Here is a 17,928-nt window from a genome sequence, read left to right as displayed (position 1 = left end):
ATATTTCTTTAAGCCAGCAGCTCTCAAACTGTTTCATCCCAGCACCATTTTACACTCTTAAAAATTACTGGGTATCTCAAAGACCTTATGGTTATGTGGGTTATGCCGTATTAGAAATTAAAACAGGAATTTTTGAAACACAAGAATACACAAGCATATATCCTATTAGCCATCAGGTGAGATAAGGTCATTGCACAGCATTTAGATTCTGGAAACTTCACTGCATGATTGTAAGAAAAAGAGAAAAAGGCATCTTGTGTGAATAGTTTTGACCTCGTGTTCCTTCTGAAAGGTCTTGGGGACCACACATTGAGAATCACTGCTTTGACCATCTACTGGGCAGTGACTGGGGACCAGCGCTGCCTTTGGCCACCTGTGACCTCGGACCAGTCACCTCATCTCTCCCAGAGGCAGTTTCCTCACCTGCACAACGCACCATATCTGTACCTCAGGGGCCTTCCGTAAGACTTTGCCAACTCTGAACTGTGTGCTAGCATAATTTGGGCCCCATTATGAGAGTACTAAAACAAGTCTCGGCCATTTCTGCCTTTGTGGTCCCTTGGGGGCACAGGGACTCTCCTTGCCCTCATGGTATCTAGGGTCCTTGGCCACAAGATGGCAGTGTCCTTTGGCTCTGACCATCCACGGAGACACTGAAGACAGTTTCTGTGGGCGCCGGGAGTACAAACTTGAGTTTTTCCATTTTCACAGCTTCCCAGGAGACCTGGTTCAGGCTGGCTGGCCCACTGGGAATGCCCAAGGATAAAGACACTGGTGTCTTGGGCCGAGTGGTCATTGGAGGAGTTCCTTTCCTTTGGCTCTTCTCTTACCCCCTCCCCCCTGCCGGAATCCAGGTTTCCAGCTGAGGCCAAGGCCCCAAGCAGCTGGAGCAAATGAGATCACACGGCAGGGTGTGGCAGCGGGGGGAGCAGATGTGTCCACGTGTCACCCAGGTGTTCTCCCCAGCACCTGACCCCAGCCCACCTGCCCAGCCTTTCCAGCCCCCCCTGCAGCCAGCCGCGCCTCCTGTGTCTCCCACATGCCTTGCGTTTGTTTATGCTGCCCCGAAATGGCATGATCTCTGCCTGTCTCCGTGTACAAATTCCTTTTCTTCCCTTTCATACCACAGCCTGCATGAAACCTCTCCACAACTGGAAGTAATTTATTTCTCCTCTTGGCCCTCACGGCATTTATCCCACTAGCTTCGGGGCTGAGGCAAAGCTTTTCGTCCACGTGTCTTTCCTGTCCTCAAGAATCAGGCCACGTATCTAATCCCTCAGCGCACAGAACAGGCACTGAGGGGATATTTGATGGATGTGTAATGGCTGCCATCTGGGGGGCATTTATTGTGCGTCCTGCCCTTGCGTTCATGTCATTCATCTTCATCTGGTCCCTGGAAGCCAGCGGACCAGGACAGACCCAGACATGTGGTAGGTGTGCAGGAGGCCCTTGTTGAGTTAATCTCACAGAGGTGGAGATCACCTGGTCTGATCCTTTTAGCAGGGTTATGTTTTTGTCAAAGGTCCCTGGTGTGAGTACAGCAGCCTGGAGCCACCCCTGGGGCTCACTGTTCCCGGCTCCTTGGCCTCGGGTCGACCACCCCACCCTGTGGCCAAAGCCTTACCGTGTCCAGTGCTGACATTCCCAGGGCTGGAGAGAAGCCACACAGCCCCCACGAACTCGGGAGAGGGTCCATCGCCCGTGACCGTGACCGGGTGGGCCGCAGAGGGAGCCCGTCTGCTCTGAGTGAGCTTGAGCAAGTCATCTCCTGTCCCTGCCTCCTGTTAAGTACAGGTTTTTGACTTTTAAGTGTTTTTGTTTTTAACAGCTTTAATGAGGTATAATTTCATTCAATAAACTGTACACAATTTAAGCCTATATGTAATTTTTAAAGATACACATACAGGCTCATGAAACCATAACCACAATCAAGAGAGTGATGACATTTATCACCTGGGAAAGTCCCCCCAGGCCCCCTGGAAATCCTTCCACCCCTCCCTCCCCCCTCAAGCAACCACCATCTGCTTTCTGCTACTATCAATTAGTTTGCAGTTCCTAGACTTTTATATAAATAACAATCATACAGAATGCACTCATTTTTGTCTGGCTTTTTCCACTCAGCACCGTGACTTTGAAATTCACCCATGTTATTGAGGTATCAGTGATAGGTACTCACATCCTATCACTGAGTAGTATTCCATTGCATGGCCATACCACAACGTGTTATTCATTCAACTGTTGATGGACACTGGACTTGTTTCCAGTTTTTCAAACTGCTGTCTGGTGCTGGCCAGGTTCCCCAAGGGCTCCACAGGGCAGAGGGGACAGTCTCAGATGCCAAACCAAGGCAGCTCAACATATGGTTTTACCTACCAAGCCTCCACCTACAGCCAGAGGTATTCAGCCACGCTCTGGACTTGAGCAGATCTGGATTCAAATTCCATCTCCACCACTTAATAACTGCATGACCTTGGGAAAGTAACTGATTCTTTTGTGCAACTCAGTTTCCGCATATGTAAAACGGGGATCATAATATACCTACCTCAGGTGGCTATGGTGGGACTTAAGATCATCACATGCCTAATGCTTGATGGTGGCATTCCACAAATCAAGCTTTTTGAACAAAAAGTTTCACAATTATACAATTTGAAGTTTGAAAACTGGAATTTGAAAGTCTTCGGATCTAGGTCCTTTCAACCCTGCAGACTCTGAGAAGGAAAAATGGACCCTCAAGCGCTGTGCTGTGTGGGAGGAGAGCAGTGGTTGTTCAGGTAACAGCCCTCTCTGTGGCACCCTCCTTTAATTAGGGACAGTCTCTTCAAAACGCGAGTCTGTAATTTCTGGGGAGTGCCCGGCAGAGCTGCTTTTAGATTTACATGTCTTTAGGGGCTGTGGCCACTTAGTTTAAGTGGACAAGGCGAGTCTCCTAATCTGCTTCCCAAGAAGGGGAAGGTCTGCAAATCTCACGACTGCCAGTTGGAGCCTTGAAAGAAAATATCAAAGCCTCTGGAAATAAGGATGCTATCCCCCATCGGTCTGCTCATCAGGGCCTCCTAGTATCCTAATCCTTTTAGGACCACACATCTCCAGACAGCTAGAAGCCAGCTGGATCTCAGATAAGAATGCAGGCTCTGCAGACAAACGGATGGGTTCAGTGCCAGCCTGGCTGGCTGTTTCCCAGCTGCGTGAATTTGGGCCAGTCGCTTAACTGTCCAGGATCTCAGTTTTCTCATCTGTAAAATAAGAATAATAACTATGCCTTCTTCTCAGAGTGATATACGCACACGGCGAGCGCTCAGCTTGGCTGCTGCTATCATTGCAGGATCTTTGAAAAGAAGGCCTGGCTGGTCATTCAGCCCAATGTCCACATCCACGCCCCCCTACACCCGACTGGCTCCGCTCTGGACAGCTCTCTGGGGGAAAGTTCTGGCGTTGAGCCCACCCTCACCTCCCTGGCACTTCTCACGACTGGGGCTGGGTTCATCCTGACACTCGGGGCATCAGTCCAGCCCCTCCCCATGATGGCGCCTCAGAGGTAGAACTCGCTCTCCCCTTCCCATCCCTACCCCGCTCCCTGGCCCACCACTTCCTCAGGGACGGAGCTGGAGTTATCAGACCACCTGGTCACTAGCCTCTTCGTTGATGCCCCTCCTCCCCCTTTTTTTTGGTCGTACCTCACGGCATGCAGGATCTTAGTCCCCCAACCAGGGATGGAACTAGCTCCCCCTGCAGTGGAAGCGCGGAGTCTTAACCACGGGACCGCCAGGGAAGTTGATGCCCTTTTGATAGTGGAAGCCGAGAAAACACCATAAGGCCAGGCAGCCCTGGGCTCCCACCACTCCTAGGCCCGTTCACACGGTTCCCTGCGCAGCACGGAAGGAGCTGGGCTGAGTCCGGAGAGCACGAGGTCCTCACACAGGGGAACCTGGGCAGGTTACGCAATCTGTCCTCATCGGGGAACTGTGGCTCCGCCCTGGATGGCACCTTCTTCACAGGTAAGGCCCATAAAGCACCTAGCGTGCGCGTGTGCATGTGGCACGTGCCGGGTCAGTGCTGGCACTCACTTTTACACTTTGGGGAGCGTGTCCCTGAATCCGATGGCTCCATAAAAGGAGACTGAGGCCGCCTGGTCAGGCCGCACCCCCAAATCAGACCTGGCCCCTATCCTGCTCAGTCACTGCCCCTCCCAGGGTCCAATTTGGAAATCATCCTCTCTGAGGCCGCCGTTTGTGAGTATCTAACTCCTTTTCTTGGTCTAAACAGAAGCTGTGGTTCCCTCCATGTTCCTGGTAATTAGAGAGACCAGAAAAGCCATTGAGATGGTAGGAAGGGCTAGAGGGAGAGGTGGAAGGCTAGAGGCTGGTGCAGCAGCCTGGAATCTCTAAGAGCTTCAAGTGCCCTCCAGGGCAGAGAGACAAGCTCTCCAGACCTTCCCACTATCACCCCAGGCCTGGGCCTCTTCCTCCGACCAAACTCTGGAGATGGCAGAGGCCTCGAGGAATTCCAGAATGTTAGAACTGGACGGATCTTTAGAAAGAAAAAGTCCTTCTGCCTCATTTGGTGGTATTGTTATATTACTAGTGGAAATATCTAACTTATGATGATGATACAGAATAATTAGAAAAAAGTGAAACAATCTTATGTATAAATCACTCCCCCTATTATAATCTCTACATGACAAAGAGAGTCCACTTAACGTTCTGGTGTATTTCCTTCCGGATCCTTTTTAGGCTTATGTAAATATATGTAAGTAAATATAAAAGGCAATATACTGTAGCATTTCAAAGCTCAGGCTCTGGAGTTAGACTGCATGGGTTTAAATCCCCGCTCCATATGTTACTGGCAAGTTATTTAACACACCTAGATCTCTGTTTCCCCATCAGTGAATTGGAGATCATTGCCTTTATATTGTAGGGTAGTTCTGAAAATTAAACAAGGTAATCCACATAAATCATTTAGCACAGTGGCTGATGTGTAGTAAGCACTCAATAAGCGATTTAACCATTTTACTAGTATTGATGTTTTGTAACCTGCTTCTTTCACTAAATAGTTCATAGACACATCTTCATCTCAAATGTATGTATTATCTGTGGCTGCTTCTGCACTACAATGGCTGAGTTGAATAGTTGCAACAGGGACCATATGGCCCGTGAAGCCTAAAATGTTTGCTATCTTGCCCCTTATAGAGAAATTTTATCAATCCATAGTCTAGATCAGTGATTTCAAACTGTATTCTATGGAAACCTAAGGTTCCTACAGGTATGTCAGGGGAAAGAGGAGTAGATGGTAGGGCTCCAGGCCCCTAGCACCTTTCTATCAAGACTGATCCTCTTATTTGTTAAGATTAACTACGTGTTCTACCAAACGTAAGGAAGAAAATATACCAATTCTCTGCAATCTCGCTCAGGGGATAGAAACAGAAGAAATATTTCCTAACTCATACTATGAGGCCAGCATTACCCTAATACCAAAACCAGACAAAGACTCTGTAAGAAAACAAAACCATAGACCTTATGAACATAGACATAAAATCCTCAACAAAATATTAGGAGATCAAATCCAACAATGTGTAAAAAGAATTTTATACCATTATAGGTATGCAAGGCTGCTTCAACATTCGAAAATCAATTAATGTAATCTTTCACATCAATAGGCTAAAAAAGAAAACTCACTTGATCATAACAATAGATGCACAAAAAACATTTGACAAAATCCAACAGTCATTCATGACTAAAAACTCTCAGTATCCTCACTTGATAAAGAATATCTACAAAAAAATGTAGAGCTAACATCATACTTAATAGTGAGAAACTCAACGCTGTCTCACTAACATCGGGCACAAGGCAAGGATGTCCCCTCTCACCACTGCTTTTCAACATTTTACTGGAAGTTCTTGTAATACAATAAGGCAAGAAAAGGAAATAAAAGGTATACAGATTGTGAAGGAAGAAATAAAACTGTCTTTGTTTAAAAAAAAACCAACTCTTTGTTTGCTGATGACATGATTGTCTATGTAGAAAATCCAAAAGAATTGGGGTTCAAAGAACTTTCAGGTTGATAAACACATCCATGTACCAGGAGGGTGCTACACCCCAATTCCATGGGGACAGAACCTTGCTCTTGCACCTGGAACCCTCCCAGACCTCACCCCTATGTATCTCTTCATCTGGCTGTTCAAGTGTATCTTTTACCATTTCCTTTAGTAAACTGGTAAACGTAAGTAAGGGTGCCCTTGAGTTCTGTGAGCTGTTTTATCAAATAATCAAATCCAAATGGGAGGAGGTCATGGGAACCTCCTATTTGTAGCCAAGTCAGAAGTTGGGTGTGACCTGGGGACTTACTACTTGCAACTGACATCTGAGTAGGGGGAGTGTCTTGGGACTGAGTCCTTAACCTGTGGGATCTGATGCTATCTCCATGTAGGGAGTGTCAGAATTGAGTTAAATTGTAGGACGCCCAGCCGGTGTCACAGAATTGCTTGCTGTGGGGAAAACACGTACACATTTGGTGACCAGAAGTGTCAGAGTGTTCTGTGTGACAGTAAAGGAGAAAGACATAGGACGAGAGCTGTAGGTTTCTCAATACAACCATATATGGCAAAACATCAAGATTCGTCAAAGCCAGCAGTTACATACAAAGATACTAACTTTAATATCCTCTATACCTTCTTTGTATGCTTGAAGTATCTCATAAATTAAAAGAAAAAAGATTTGATATACAAACATGGAAAATACTGCCAACAGTTCAAAAGGATACACAATGAAAAATAAACATCCAGTTTATCTTAGATCTGTGGTTCTCCTCAGGGACACTGATTATTATCAATTTCATAATCATGTTTTGGAAATAGTCTGCAAATGTAAGCTTTAAGATCCAAAAGAGCGGCTCCGCTCAGAAGAATCGTTAACCGTCCTTACACACATGGACACCTGATTCCATCCCCCATGTGGGAAGCAGCTTGTACACCGAGGCCTTCCATTTGAAGAGTCTACCTTGTGACCCTTTATTTTGGACATTCACTGGAAACCACTCTTTGTTTTCTCTGTCAGTGGACCCAAACCCATCTGGTGCATCTTTTCCAGTTGGTGACTATGTGGGCCTCTCTTATTTAACTAGAGTCGGCTTCTCTGGAGAATGACTGCTTATCTCCCCAGGACCCCTAGAATAAAATTTTCATATGCCAAACAAACTATATTTTAAGTCAGACCATCCCAAATATATTCTCAAAATTTGGTATGAATCAGTCCAGCCATTTTCTTGCAATGGGGTACACAAATAGACAAGAAGTCACAAACTTCATTTTTATATTATACGGACACACCCCTTACTGCTCTCCTACCCTGACCTTTAGGAAAAACAACAGAGAGAACACATACAACATGGGAACATACTTAGCACGGTGTTTTTTGTACTTCGGCTTTTTTTTTTTTTCATACATTTCACAACATCTTGAAATGATTGCATGTTTCATATCAATCCACATAGTTTTGTCCTCCTATTTATAGTGCAAATACTGGTTCAATTTCATTTGTGAATATACTGGGGGCTAAAATTCGTAATTATCTTATTCTTTCGAAAATAGTCTTAATTTGTGCTAAGTATAGGGTGAACAACTCACCTCCTTGCCTGAGATTTTTTTTCAGTTTTACCACTTAAAGTCCGGTGTCCTGGGAAACCCCTCAGTTCTGGGTGAACTGGGATGTTTGGTCATCATATTTAAGTACTATAAAAATATCAGACAAGTTTGAATAGGAGTTGGTGCCTTATAACAATGTGAGTAGTAATCTTCATTTTTGCTCTAAAATTAAGTTATTAACCAAATAGTTGCCATATAAAGTAAGGATTTTCCTAGGACTTTTGTGATTATTGCTGGGAATTGCCTCATGCTGTTAGGTGGCTGCATAATATTCCATTGTATGACTTCACCATAATCTTATTAAACCCATTCCCTACCAATGGTCATTTCATTTCTTTCCCGTGTTTTGCCGGAATAAACAAGTCTGCCACAAATGTCCTTATTTATCTGTTCTATAAACTGGTAAATTCTTCACAATAATTTGTTTTGAAAATAAAGTTTCCCGCTAAAAACAAAACTCAAAAAGCCACAGGATTAAACACTCTTTCATCTTGGGTCTCCTGTGAGCCTCTTTTTCTTCAGGTGACTGGGCTGAGGATGAGTTTAAAATGGGTTGGCAGCCAAGGCCCCTGGAAGGAAGCCCAGGCAAAGGGGAGGCTTCCTGGGGTGCAGGAGGGAGAAAAACAGCCCAGTGCTGTGGTTCCCAGCTTGGAGGGGGTGTGTATCAAGGCGGTGGGAGAGGAGTTGGCCAGACTTGGAGGGGGCCAGTGTTGGCTGGGAGAAGGGCCGAGAGACTGGAGCCATTCAGCCGTGTTCTAAGAAGAGCAGGGAGAGGAAGGAAAAACAAGCCCAGACACACACTGGGTGGCTGCCGGCTGGCCAGGGATCTTGGTACAACAAGCCAGGTGCCAGGCTGTGCGGCCAAGGCAGCTTTCCCCCGGGAACTCACCCCAGACTGGGCAGGTTTAGGTCAGTTCCACAACTGCTTCTTGGGTCTATTAGGGATGGGTTTTTACAGAGTATGGGATAATTCAGTACTTTTCCAGAAAGATGGGCTACCTGGGCCAGAAAGGTGGTTTTCCAGCCATGTTGTATATGTGATACATGTGTGTTAATGCATCCTTTACCCATCAAAGGGTCTCAGCATCACTTGCCAAACTGTTCTAGGCAGAATGGTGTTAGTGAAACACAAGATCCAAAAGTTGAAAAAGTTTGGGAAATGCTAGGTCAGTCAAAATCAAGCAAAATTCTCTACTGTGGGAATTCACAGAGCCTTCAATATGCTAATATCATACTTCATGAATTTTCCAAAAGTGGAGAAAGTGTGCATTGTTTCCCAAACTTTGAGTCCTCAGAACACAACCCTACCCCAATCACGGAATATATAATAACAACTTTGCTAAATGTTGATTGCTAATTTTAATCCATAGGATAAGGCAGAAGCCAACAGGCCTACCCTTAAACGTCCAAGAATCTAGGAGAGAGAGGGCTGTGGAATCTGGCCAATGTGAGATCTTGGACGCTGCCAGGTCCTACATGAAAGCCCAATGGGCACCTTTCACAATATAACATAATTGGCCTTCATGAGCATGAGGGATTCTCCTGGAATTCTGACTTGGGAGTAGCCCCATGCAGGTCATAACAGTTGAGTGAATATGGCAGAAGAGCTCAGGTTTGCTCCAGCCTGCATGTCTGCATCTCACTTCTCTTGGTCTCAGAGACTCAGCCTCATACTTAACCACAGTGCTGTCTGAGGGTCTCTGTGTATCAGGGTGGGTGCACACGGCACCACAGGAGAGATGCCCCACACTGGGTTCTGAGAAATGCTGAGAAGATCACTTCATCCAATTAGCATCCCCGTTGTGTGGCTCTGTGTCTATGACTCCCTCTTTGCAGATGCATCCTTTTAGGTTACAATGCATAGCCATCTGGGAAGAAACACTGGCAGCCTCTCTACTCTGAGATCTCTGTGGAAAGACCCAAGTTTGGTGCAGGTGGATGATGAAATGCCCTGTACTAGACAGGCCGTGTTTGCAAATCTTTTCCATCCTTGAGTATTTAGGTAAGGCTGGTACCTTGTATTGAAGGTCCCTTCCCCTAGAAAGAACTGGAAAAATGAAATGGTAAGGCTTCAGCGAAACCCGGGTCTTAGTTCACCCTGCCACTGATTTGCTGATTGATACTAGAAAGTCCTTTCCCGAGAAGCCTCACATTCTCCCTCTGGAAAATGAGGTGGTCAAACTCTTTCAGTTATTTTCTTTTTCTTTTTTTTTTTTTAATAGATTTATTTAATTTATTTATTTGTTTGCTTGTTTATTGATTTATTTTTTGGCTGCGTTGGGTCTTCATTGCTGTACATGGGTTTTCTCTAGTTGCGCCGAGTGGGGGCTACTCTTCGTTGAGGTGCGCAGGCTTCTCCTTGCGGTGGCTTCTCTTGTTGTGGAGCACAGGCTCTAGGTGCACGGGCTTCAGTAGTTGTGTCATGTGGGCTTCAGTAGTTGTGGCTCGCAGGCTCTAGAGCACAGGCTCAGTAGTTGTGGTACAAGGGCTTAGTTGCTCCGCTACATGTGGGATCTTCCTGGACCAGGGCTCGAACCCATGTCCCCTGCACTGGCAGGCAGATTCTTAACCACTGCGCCACCAGGGAAGCCCCTTTCTGTTATTTTCTAACTTTTGACCAGAGGAAGACTTTGGTCAAACAAAGTCTTAAACTTTATCCCATATACTACAGATAAAAGTGGTTTTTAACCAAAATGTTTTTAAGGTAATATTACATCATTACAACATGGAAGTGTTTACTATAAAAGTCAGGATAGAGGCGCTTTTAGGAGCAAAGAGGTAGTTGTGATTGAGTCAGGGCACACGGAGGTCTTCTGTGTGGCTGCAAAATTCTGTTTCTTGACATGAGTGATAGTTACAACTGGTGTTTTCCTTAGAATCATTAAGTAAACTATACAAATATTGTATTACTAATGCATTGTAAAGTCAATCGCTGAGAACACAAATGTGTGAATTAGGTTTAGCTGCAAAAGGCAGAAACTCCAACATAAAAGTGACTTAAATATGACAGAGGTTTATGTCTCTTTCATGTAAATGAAGTGTGGGAGTAAACAGTCCAGGCACTTAATGTAAGTAAGTAAGAATACAGTGATCATCAAAGACGCAAGATTCCTTCTCTATTTTTGCCCACCATCTTCAACATGAGACTTCCAATTCAAAGTCCAAGGTGGCCGACTGAGTTCCACCATCATGTCCAAATCAGAGCCAGTGAGAAGAGGGAAGAAGAAAAGCATACCTTTTCACTCTAAAAAAACACCCAGAAGTAGCTCTCACAACCATTACTTGCATCCCACTGACCAAAACTTCATTACATGGCCTTACCTAGCTGCAAGGGAGGCTGGGAAATGTAGTCTTTAATCTGGGTGGCCATGGACCCACCCAACTGTAGTTTCCACCACAAAGAGAAAACGGAAGGGTAGATTTAGGGGACAACGAACAGAATCTGGCACAACATTCTAATGGATTTTCATTTCTGATGTGTTGACATCTAATGGGTGACTGATACGACTGATATTGGTGTCTTTGCTTTTTTTTTGGTCACAGTTTTAAATACAGCTTGAGGTATACAAGAGGAGATGAATATTAATAGTTTGTGGAACTGCAGAAGCACTCACAGAATGTGGCTTGAAAACCCCTGAACTAGAAACTCCCTAAGAGATTTTCCAGTATTGACATTCTAGAAATCTATGAAAGCCCTGCCCTGTTTCATGAGCTTACAGCGGGCTTTCTCTCTGGGGACTGGCAGGGGACTTCTTGTTACCTTCAGGACTGAGAATTGTACTGTTTGTTTCTTCTGAGTCAGCACAGCCCCAGCCAAATATCTTGAAAAGCTCTCTGTCATTCAGCAGCCTTCCCTCTTGGGCTGGGTGTTCCCTAGAGGAGGTATAGTTTACTGAGGCATTGATAACTCAGTGTTAACGAAGCCATGGCAGCTTCTTTGCAGGGAGTGGCTTAGACTTTCCCTCAAGGGTTTCAGTGATCTTTAGAGTAGAGGGGGCTATCTTTGGTTCAACTCTTTCATTTTTTCAGAGGAGGAAGAACTGATCCAGAGAGGCGGAGAGATTTATTGGAAGTCACCAGCAACTTACAGCAGGGCTGGGCCATGTACTGACTTGTCCTGATGCTTTCCATTAACTGTAATAGCTTGAGTTTAACGTACACTTTCTATGTGCCAGGCTCTGAGCTAAGCACATTACATGCTAATGTAATGTCCTCCAGCACCAGAGGCTTTTAATCTATTCCAGAGACGGAGGAGAGATGGGGTGAGGTCATGAGCCTGAGAGACTTGGTATCTTAGAGAAGGTTCTAGAAAGACTCAGGGGCCAAGGTATTGTTTTTGTCCTGATTCTGACCACATTTCTGAGAGGAATGCTGTGAGGGGTGGGACTGCTGGGCAGCCTGTTGCGAGGGTAGCAGGGCCAGAGCAGTGAAAGGGGATCAACATAGCTGACCTGCCTCTGTGAGAGCATAACCCCGGAAAATCCCAAAGCTTCGCGCAGCCCAGTCTGGGCAGAGCCACAATCGAAGAAAACAAAGTCCCACCGTCACCAGTCATTTAAAAGCTCTATAATCTTTACTTTTATATCTCTAGGAGCATTATAAGGGATCTAATTAATTAAGCTAATGAATTAATCCATTCCCGTCCCCATCAAATTCTCTCATCTCCTCGCTGCTACTGCCCAACCGTTAGGAAACTCTACAAAACCTGACACCCAGGACTGGTAGATTTTCGTCTTTTCCTTCCTTCCTATTAATTAAAAAAAAATTTTTTTTAGAACTTTTAATTTTGAAATCATCACAGATTCACAAGAAGCTGAAGAGGTAGTAGCAAAAGTACGCAGAGATCCCACGTACCCTCTACCTGGTTTCCCCCAATGGCTACTCCTTATGTAATTCTTTCATATTATATTTTACTGGCTCATCTAATCCTTGCAACAACTCTATGAGATGACTATTACCATGACCGTTTTACATGGGAAGAAACTGAGTCCCAGAGAAATGAAATACATTCCTCAAGATCCCCAGCAATTTGGTGCAGACTTAGGACTTCGATTCAGATTTTCTGACTCTAAAGTTTGTGCACGCTCACATGAATTCATATTCTCTCTCCATCTTCTCCCTGACCCTCCCCAGGAGAGAGGAAAAATCCAGAAGAGAGAGGCCCAGCCCCCGAAAGAATGCAGTTCTTCACATGCCTCAGAAGCGTAAGGGCCAACTGCAGTTTGCTAAAAATTGGAGGAGCCTCTCATACATAACTTGGCTGTAGAGTCATCAGAATTACGCGTGTGACCCAGACAGTGGCCCCAGACACTCTTTCGGCTCCTTTCTAAAGCCAGAACACGTTTTCTGCTCTCCTTAAGGCTCCTCTTTGCCCTCTCCTGTGACTTTCTTCCTTTCTCATCCTGCTTTGCTGTTTCTCTGAAGCCGTAGGGTGATTCTCCTCTGCCATGTAATGAATTTCATCTCCTTTCTCTTAAAGCTATGACTGGGGCTCACCTTGTCTCAGAGATGTGAGAAAAGCTTAGCCGCCTGCTTGAGTAAACACAAGATCTCCTCAGAGCTAGAAATCTGAATTCTTCTCTTGAAAGTGACAGAACACCCATAAAATAGATAACTAATGAGAACCTACTATATAGCACAGGGAACTCTACTCAGTTCTCCATGGTGACCTAAATGGGAAAGAAATCCAAAAAACGGGATATATGTATACGTATAGCTGATTCACTTTGCTGTACAGCAGAAACTAACACAACATTGTAAAGCAACTGTACTCCAATAAAAATTAATTAAAAAAAAAAAAAAGAAAGAAAGAAAGTGACAATACCTAACCCAAAGCAGCATAAGCCCCAAAGGGACTTGATTGGCTCCTGTAAACAAAAAGGCCAGGAGCAGGGCTATATATCACGTAGGGAGTGCAGGCTGCTGTGTGTCACAGAAGCTTTGATTCCAAACACATTGATCTCTCTCTGCAAAGCAACCCGTTCCTCCCGTCAGCCTTCCTGGTGCCTTTCACTCCCCTGCTGCCCTCCTTTTAGTCTCATGCCTGCAATCTGAGAAGAAAAGGACAAAGGGCAAAGTCTCCTTCCTTTCACAAGCTTCCTCAGAAGCTTCCAGGCACGGACTTCGGCCTACAAGTCATTGACCAGAAACATGTCACACGGCCTCCCTGCACAGCAAGGAGGTCTAGGAAGCTCAGTATGTTGGCTGGACGTGGACAGAGAGCTCCCTGAGCAAAACGGAGGGTCTGCAGATTAAGCAGAAGAGCAGACAAATAGCAGTGTCTGCCTCGGGCTGGTTTAGGGGCTTCGACCAACGTCCCAGGACCGGTCTCCGTCTCTGTCTCTGTCTCTCTCATGTTGGTTTCATGCTCACACAGGCCTCCTCATGTGATCTCAGGAAGGCTGCTGCTACTCTGGATCTCACATCCACTCCTAGTCCAGCCCAGGAGGAAAGGCCAGATCCTTTGCTGCAGGCCTGCCTTCCACCTCATGTTCCTCCTTGAAAGGGTCACTGTGGCCATGGAGCATGGGATGGCTTAGCCTAGTCACAGGCTCTTTTTCTAAGCTGGGCTGAGCGTGCAGGAGAGGGTATTATTGCCTGAGAGGGAAATCAAGACATGTTTCCCAAAGAAGGGGAAATGGGTGCTGGTGGCCCCTCAAAACCCCAACAAATATCTACTGCTGAATCTTAAGCATCATTGTGTTCTGAGATTCTGAAATCACTGAAGTTGTGTCCAGCCGCCCCAAATATTTGATTAAAATTTCATGTTTTAGATCACTGGTTCTCAAAGTGTGGCCCCAGGGTCCTGGGGGTCCCTTTAAGGTCCGCAAGTTCCAAACTATAGGTTCATAGTACACGAAGATGTTATTTGCCTTTTTTACTCGCATTCTCTCCCAAGCATCCAGTAGAGTTTTTTCAGAGGTTACATGACATGACATATGATGTTGTCATTGCCCTGATACCTAATGGGTTGTGTGTTTGTATATTCTTGTGTTTTAAAAAGATCTTAGTGTTAATTTCTAACACAGTGAATATTGATAGATATAACTGACTAAATAAAAATTCTTTGAAGTCACACCACTTTTTTTTTTTTTTTTTTTTGGCCGTGCTGTGCAGCTTGTGGGATCTTTGTTCCCTGACCAGGGATTGAACCTGAGCCACAGCAGTGAGAGCACAGAATCCTAACTAATAGGCCACCAGGGAACTCCCTCACAACAATTTTTTTTTTAATAATTTAATTAATTTATTTATTTTTGACTGCGTTGGGTCTTCCTTGCTGCGTGCAGGCTTTCTCTAGTTGCTGCGAGTGAGGGCTACTCTTCGTTGCGGTGCGTGGGCTTCTCATTGCAGTGGCTTCTCTTGTTGCGGAGCACAGGCTCTAGGCATGCGGGCTTCAGTAGCTGTGGCACGTGGGCTCAGTAGTTGTGGCTCATAGGCTCTAGAGTGCAAGCTGAGTAGTTGTGGCACACGGACATGTGGTTGCTCTGCGGCATGTGGGATCTTCCTGGACCAGGGATCGAACCCATGTCCCCTGCACTGGCAGGCAGATTCTTAACCACTGCGCCACCAGGGAAGTCCCCCTCACAACAATTTTAAAGACAATAATGGGGTCCTGAGACCAAAAGTTTGAGAATCGTCGTGAAGGGCAGCCGAATATGCCACCCATGCCATGTTGGCATATTTTGGAGTGGCATATTCTGCTACCTTTCAGCTGTTTTAGATATTAGACTCATTTGAAAATCTTAAGGAACAACAGGCACACTTATAAGTGTTAGGTAACAAATTTTAACCCATTCAAGGCCATCATCAGTTTAGTTTTCCATATCACAGTTTCAGCTGTAAGTATCAGAAAACCAAACCCAAAACAGCAATGTCTTAAACAATGCAGAAATTTGTTTTGCTCTCATATAAACAAAATTTGGAGGTAAGTTATCAAGGGCTGGGATTTTGGCTTCATGATCATGAAAGACCTGGATTCACTCTATTTTGCTGCTCTGCCACACTCAACGTTGGCTTTAAACCTCATGTTCCAAAATGGCTGCTTAAGGTCCACCCACCCCAATTGCATTCTGTCAGCAAGACATTTCCCAGAAATTGCATATGACACTACTATGTATATTCTTTTGGCCAGAACTTAGTTATATGGCCACAACTACCTGCAAAGGAGTCTGGGAAATTCAGTTTTTAAAATTCTGTTTGTCACACACCCAGTTAAAAATCAGAGTTTCTATTTCTGAGAAAGAAAAGTCTATAAATATCAGTGGTCAACTATCAGGTTAACTTTTTTGTGTGTGTAGACCTTGGAATCAAACCTCTCCTTTATTCTCTGGTTAACTGCAAAATACTCTGTGTTTCAAAGAGAGCTGTTTAAAAATTGCGCCTAGCTTCAACTACATATCCGTAAATTGGTATTTTCTCAATATTATGGCATAAAAAATATATATTGTTCAATGGATTGGCTGCTGAGGCTGATTCAAGTCTGCAATTGTCATCCAAACTCCAGTTTCAGTTTCAAGTTTTTGTGATCATCAATGCCTATTCTTCTCATTGACTGGTTTTAACAAACACATGAAACAATGTTTATTTATTTATTTATTTTGGCCACTCCAAGTAGCTTGCAGGATCTTAGCCCTCGAACCAGGGATTGAACCTGGGCCCTCGGCAGTGAAAGCCCATAGTCCTAACCACTGGCCTGCCAGGGAATTCCCAAAACGATGTTCAAAATCAGAAAATAAACTTATATTGATAAGACACTACTATTATTTATTAATATATTGAAAGTGTGTGTACACTTTCATTTGGAATTGGGGTTGTATTATTAAAGAATTGATAGCAAAGATTTTCTGAAGGTCCCAGGCCTACAGGTGTTTTCTGTCTGGCTACCACTTCGTTCATAATCATTTTAAATTTGAATGTCTTTATACAGGCCAGATACTGTCCAGTTCACTAAGGCTCAATCCCACTCTCTTGTGTTAAACTGGGCTATTTAACCAAATCTTAACCTCTGCCTCAAGGCACCTGAAATTTCTACCAGATTATACAGAGAGGGAAAGGTCTTGTCTAAAGTCCAACAAGTATTTGTCGAACTTGGGAAAAACCAAGAAGGTGGGTGAGCACTCTTATAGAGAATAATCACTCAAGTATGAAGTAAGTAGAAGTTGCATAAAAGATCATGGTACACGTTGAGGTCAGATGTTGGAGAATCTTGAAGGTGAGCTGAGAATTCTGGCCTTGACCATGTGGGAGATGGCAATCCACTGGATGTTAAATTTTAAGGGGTTTAGGATTGTTAGGGAGGTCCTAGGAAGTGCTTCTTTAAAACCAAGGGTAAAATAATCTATTCTGGAGATGAGACTAGGCAGGTTAAAACAAGGCAAATAGGATGGCCTGGGGTTAGTATTAATAGGGAGAAGGACTGGGTGTGTCTGCCAAAGGAATTTGGGAAAGTCTTCTGGAAAAAAAAATGGGTCAGGTCTATCCTAGCCTCTCGGCTGTTTTTTATGGTCATTAGTGTTCCAATGAACACTCATAAACAGGAATTTGATTGGTTTCCTGAGAATTCCAAGCATACCTGCTTGGACCATTCAACCTAGAGGATGACTCAGGGGCCATAAATTGAATGACTAGGGCCGAGGTTGGCTTTGCTGGGTCCTATGGGTGGCAGAGAGCAAGGGTCACAGATAATCAGCAAGAAGGTTACACTTCAGGAAGCCAGGGAAAGCGAGGGAGTTGCTTTCTGGGTCTGGTGAATGGACTGAGTGGACAAGAAGTAGTGAAAGACCTGCCATTTTTTTTTCCAGAATTAAAACATTTTTTTTTGAATTTTATTTTATTTATTTTTTATGCAGCTGGTTCTTATTAGTTATCTATTTTATACATATTAGTGTATACATGTCAATCCCAATCTCCCAGTTCATCACACCACCACCCCCACCCCACCGCCGCTTTCCCCCCTTGGTGTCCATACGTTTGTTCTCTACATCTGTGTCTCTCTTTCTACCCTGCAAACCGGTTCATCTGTACCATTTTTCTAGGTTCCCCATATATGCGTTAATGTACAGTATTTGTTTTTCTCTTTCTGACTTCACTCTGTATGACAGTCTCTAGATCCATCCATGTCTCTACAAATGACTCCAATTTCGCTCCTTTTTATGGCTGAGTAATATTCCATTGTATATATGTACCACATCTTCTTTATCCATTCATCTGTCGATGGGCCTTTAGGTTGCTTCCATGACCTGGCTATTGTAAACAGAGCTGCAATGAACATTGTGGTACATGACTCTTTTTGA

This window comes from Balaenoptera ricei, chromosome 3 (assembly GCF_028023285.1).
Source record: "Balaenoptera ricei isolate mBalRic1 chromosome 3, mBalRic1.hap2, whole genome shotgun sequence".
Classification (NCBI taxonomy): Eukaryota; Metazoa; Chordata; class Mammalia; order Artiodactyla; family Balaenopteridae; genus Balaenoptera; species Balaenoptera ricei.
Note: the sequence above shows the minus strand (reverse complement) of the source record.